Source organism: Manis pentadactyla, chromosome 13 (genome assembly GCF_030020395.1).
Source record: "Manis pentadactyla isolate mManPen7 chromosome 13, mManPen7.hap1, whole genome shotgun sequence".
In the NCBI taxonomy this organism is placed as follows: domain Eukaryota; kingdom Metazoa; phylum Chordata; class Mammalia; order Pholidota; family Manidae; genus Manis; species Manis pentadactyla.
Genome location: NC_080031.1, coordinates 63315694 through 63321315, shown reverse-complemented (window position 1 = coordinate 63321315; position 5622 = coordinate 63315694). Strand labels below are relative to the sequence as shown.

The window sequence follows — 5622 nt, the reverse complement described above, 5'->3', positions numbered from 1 at the left end:
ACCCAGCCTCACAGGCACAATGGGTTCAGACATTCATATGGATTACCTCAAACCGTGATTCAGCTACTTTTTAAGTCTTTTTAAAAACTGAAGTATAAAATTGACATATAACATATTAGTTTCAGGTGTACAATGCAATGACTCAGTATTTGCATGCACTGTGAAATGAAAACTCTTTCTTATATTGAATGAAACTTCAAGAGTTTTTAAGAGCATAAGTGAAATTCTGTGTCCTATAACAAAAACTTTAGAAAGTGATATCCCATCTTTAATAATTCACTTTTTGTGTTTGTATACACCAATGACTGTGCAAATTTCCATACTTGAAAAAGGACATATATCATAAGGTCATCTCATGAACATGAACTTTGACAATTTCAGAAGCTACCATTTATTTTGTCCCACAGGTGTAAATTATTAATCTTCTGGTATATTCATAGAATTACTGGTAACGTGTAACCTCTAGTTGTCCAGGACCATAAGGTTTCCTCCATTTAGCATAACTGGATTGATACATGCACACACACACACACACACACGTGTACACACACACGTGCACACACACACACTAGTCATTCAGCAGGTGGCATCTCATGAGTGATCCATTACTTCTCTCTTTGGTGGGCCAGGTGAAATCATGGAGGACACCACATGGATGGCCAACCACACAGAAAGATCAGAGTTCATCCTGGTGGGAATCTTCAGTCAATCCAAACACCCAGCCCTCCTCGCATGGTTATTTTTGGGGTTGTCCTGATGGCCTTGTCTGGAAACACCATCCTGATCCTTCTGATACACTCTGATGCCCGCCTCCACACCCCCATGTACTTTTTCATCAGCCAGTTGTCTCTCGTGAACATGACGTACATTTCTGTCACTGTGCCCAAGGTGCTCGTGGACTGGGTCACAGGTGTGAACACGATCTCAGTCCCCGGATGTGGGATGCAGATGTTACTCTATGTGACACTGGCAGGAACAGAATGTTTCACCCTAGCCGCTATGGCCTATGACTGCAATGCAGCCATCTGCCATCCCCTCCGTTACCCTGTCCTCATGAACCACAGGGTGTGTCTCCTCCTTGCATCTGGCTGCTGGCTCCTGGGATCAGTGGATGGATTCTTGTTCACTCCCATCACCATGACCTTCCCCTTCTGCAGATCCCGGGAGACCCATCATTTCTTCTGTGAGGTCCCTGCTGTGATGAAGCTCTCCTGCTCAGACTCCTCCCTGTAAAGGACACTCATGTACCTCTGCTGCGTCCTCATGCTGCTCATCCCTGTGACCATCATTTCAGACTCTTACTACTTCATCCTCACCATCCTCAGGATGAACTCAGCAGAGGGCCGGAAGAAGGCCTTTGCCACCTGCTCCTCCCACATGACTGTGGTCACCCTCTTCTATGGGGCTGCCATGTACAATTACATGCTCCCCAGCTCCTACCACACTCCTGAGAAGGACATGGTGGCACCTGTCTTTTACACCTTACTCACTCCTGTGCTAAACCCTTTGATCTATAGTCTAAGGAATAAGGATGTTATGGGGGCTCTGGAGAAAATGTTGAATGTGGGATCCATCTTTCAAGAAACCATAAAGTAGGAAACTTTGATATTGATGCACTTATACTTTACTCTATATATCATAAGTTTAGAATCTTACAACAGAATTATTCAGATTTTTATAAGTTTTACACGTTTTATAAGAATTACTTGCATGTAGTAGAAAACTCTTCAATTTCTAACCCTTCTCCATTCAAAATGGATTATACAGTCAGTATTTATGTTACATTTACTAAGTTTGATAACTGCACTGTCTGTAGAAGAATATACACATTCTTAGAAATATATACCAAAAATATTTAGAGGGAAAATATCATGAGAAACTATGGTATTGATTTAAATGATAGAGAGGGGGATGAGAGAGGGGGAAGTGACAGAGCGAAAAAGGTAGAATGTTAATAACTGGAGAGTCTTGGTAAAGAGGATGAGGTTATTGTTTGTATAACTCATGTCCATGCTAGTTTTCTATAAATGTAAAATTATTCCACATGAATGGTTAAAATTTCAATTCTCCCTCCTTTATTGTGTTTTTATTCTTTCCGTTCTTGTATCTGCATTCTGTTTGGTGGCTGTGTATGTGATTTACTATCTTCTAAAAATGCTCCTTTCAAAGTGCCCAAGTATTAGCAAGACAATCACCTGCATGCTTTAATTTTGTCTACTTCATCCCATATTTTCCAACAAAGGCATCAAGTGGTGATTAATATTCCCCAGCAAGTAGATGTTTTAGGGCCATGAGAAAACTATAAGCTCATAGTTGGAATATGAATTGGTGATGGTCCCTTGTATGAAGTGACATTAGACCTAGATTTTGAAGTTTATAATTTTTAGACAAAGGAAGAAAGCAAATAGTCAAACTCATTTATTGAATCAATTACTCAATATATATATATATATATTTTTTTTTTCTGTCATATTAATATCCAAAAATCTCAGTGTTAAACGGTGACTAGATGTTACCTCAGTGGAGTGTACGAGGCTGGATCATGGGGAACTTGTTCAGAGACAAGATACCCCAGAAGAGCATGAGCAGCAGTCATATGGTTATCCAGGCAAGACAGGGAAATGTTCCAGTGGCCCTTCCTTTCATGCTTCATGCTATAGACTCATTTCTTAGCCTTTTGTGACCTAGAATTTTACAAACAGTATTGAAAAGACCAGACTAGTACTTTGGTGATGTTAAATTGATGACAGTCAAATGGTGACCTGAACACGGGAGTTCAGGGGAGCAGGTGAGTATGGACGGTTAGCTGAACGGTGTTGATCTGTGTGCACCTGGAGATGCCTGAGCACCAGGAAGGCTTTCTGGGGAAGGTTATTTGAAGTGTGGGGCCTTGGACCTCTTTCACAAAGCCACAGACATGGTTGCACACTAACCATGATTAGTTTATGACGGTAAACTATGGATCTGTAGTGTTTGGGGAGGCAATGTGGCCCAATTTCCAATATTTTTTGTCACAGTAAAAAAGAACTAATAAAATATGCATATGTCAAATTTTTTTTAAATTTTGGTATCACTAATCTACAATTACATGAGCAACATTATGTTCACTAAACTCCCCTCATTATCAAGTCCACACCACATACCCCATTACAGTCACTGTCCATCAGTGTAGTAAGATGGTCTAGAATCACTACTTGTCTTCTCTGTGTTGTACAGCTACCCTGTACCTCCCCCATCCACATTACGTCTGCTAATAGTAATGCCCCTTTATTTCCCCTTATCCCTCCTTTCCCACCCATCCTCCCCAGTCCCTTTCCCTTTGGTAACTGTTAGTCCGTTCTTGGGTTCTGTGAGACTGCTGCTATTTTGTTCCTTCAGTTTTTTTCTTTGTTCTTATATTCCACAGATGAGTGAAATCATTTGATACTTGTCTTTCCCTGCCTGGTTTATTTCACTGAGCATAATACCCTCTAGCTCCATCCATGTTGTTGCAAATGGTAGGATTTGTTTTCTTCTTATGGCTGAATAATATTCCATTGTGTATATGTACCACATCTTCTTTATCCATTCATCTACTGATGGACACTCAGGTTGCTTCCATTTCTTGGCTATTGTACATAGTGCTACGATAAACATAGGGGTGCATCTGTCTTTTTCAAACTGGGCTGCTGCATTCTTAGGGTATATTCCTAGAAGTGGAATTCCTGGGTCAAATGGTATTTCTATTTTTAGTTTTTGAGGAACCTCCATACTGCTTTCCACAATGGTTGAACTAATTTACCTTCCCACCAGCAGTGTAGGAGGGTTCCCCTTTCTCCACATCCTCATCAGCATTTGTTGTTGTTTGTCTTTTGGGTGGTGGCCGTCCTTACTGGTGTGAGGTGATATCTCATTGTGGTTTTAATTTGCATTTCTTTGATGATGAGCAATGTGGAGCATCTTTTCATCTGTCTGTCGGTCATCTGAATTTCTTCTTTGGAGAACTGTCTGTTCAGATCCTCTGCCCATTTTCTTATTGGATTATAAGCATTTTGCTTATTGAGGTGCATGAGCTCTTTATATATTTTGGATGTCAAACCTTCATCGGATATGTCATTTATGAATACTGTAGGATGCCTTTTTGTTCCACTGAGGTATCCTTTGCTGTACAGAAGCTTTTTAGCTTGATATAATCCCATTTGTTCATTTTTGCTTTTGTTTCCCTTTCCCGGGGAGATATGTTCATGAAGAAGTGGAAATTGTTTATATCTAAGAGATTTTTGCCTAGGTATTTTTTCTAAGAGTTTTATGGTTTCATAACTTAAATTCAGGTCTTTGATCCATTTCAAATTTACTTTTGTGTATGGGGTTCGACAGTGGTCCAGTTTCATTCTCTTCCATGTAGCTAGCTTTTCAGTTTTGCCAACACCAGCTGTTGAAGAGGCTGTCATTTCCCCATTGTATATCCATGGCTCCTTTATCAAATATTAATTGACCGTATATGTTAGGGTTAATATCTGGACTCTATTCTTTTCCACTGGTCTGTGGGTCTGTTCTTGTGCCAGTACCAAATTGTCTTGATGACTGTGGCTTTGTAGTAGAGCTTGAAGTCAGTGAGTGTAATTCCCCCCACTTTATTCTTCCTTCTCAGGATTGCTTTGGCTATTTGGGGTCTTTTGTGGATCCATATGAATTTTAGAACTATTTCTTCCAGTTGATTGAAGAATGCTGTTCATATTTTGATAGGGATTACACTGAATCTCTACATTGCTTTAGGTACGATGGCCATTTTGACAATATTAATTGACCCAAGCCAAGAGCATGGGATGAGTTTCCATTTGTTAGTGTGTCATTTTATTTTGTCTTAAGAGTGTCTTGTACTTCTCAGGGTATAGGTCTTTCACTTCCTTCATTAGGTTTATTCCTAGGTATTTTATTCTTTTTGATGCAATTGTAAATGGAATTGTTTTCCTGATTTCTCTTCCTGCTAGTTCATGTTTAGTGTATAGAAAGCAACAGGATTCCTTGTATTAATTTTGTATCCTGAAACTTTGCTGAGTTCAGGTATTAGTTCTAGTAGTTTTGGAGTGGATTCTTTAGGGTTTTTTTATGTACAATATCATGTCATCTGCAAATAGTGACAGTTTGACTTCTTCCTTACCAATCTGGATACCTTGTATTTCCTTGTTTTGTCTGATTGCCATGCTTAGGACCTTCAGTACTATGTTGAATAACAGTGGGGAGAGTGGGCATCCCTGTCTTGTTCCCGATCTTAGAGGAAAAGCTTTCAGCTTCTCGCTGTTAAGTACGATGTTGGCTGTGGGTTTGTCATATGTGGCCTTTATTATGTTGAGATACTTGCCCTCTATACCCATTTTGTTGAGAGTTTTTATCATGAATGGGTGTTGAATTCTGTCAAATGCTTTTTCAGCATCTATGGAGATGATCATGTTGTTTTTGTCCTCCTTTTTGTTGATGTGGTGGATGATGTTGATGGATTTTCAAATGTTGTACCATCCTTGCATCCCTGAGATGAATCCCACTTGATCATGGTATATGATCCTCTTGATGTATTTTTGAATTTGGTTTGCTAATATTTTGTTGAGTGTTTTTGCATCTATGTTCATCAGGGATATTGGTCTG

At 39.6% G+C, this 5622-nt stretch overlaps 1 pseudogene; it reads left to right on the top strand.

The window, feature by feature from the left end:
- The first annotated feature begins 549 nt into the window (after positions 1-549).
- Positions 550-2333, top strand: LOC130680305 (olfactory receptor 2T29-like; annotated as a pseudogene).
- Positions 2334-5622: the final 3289 nt, after the last annotated feature.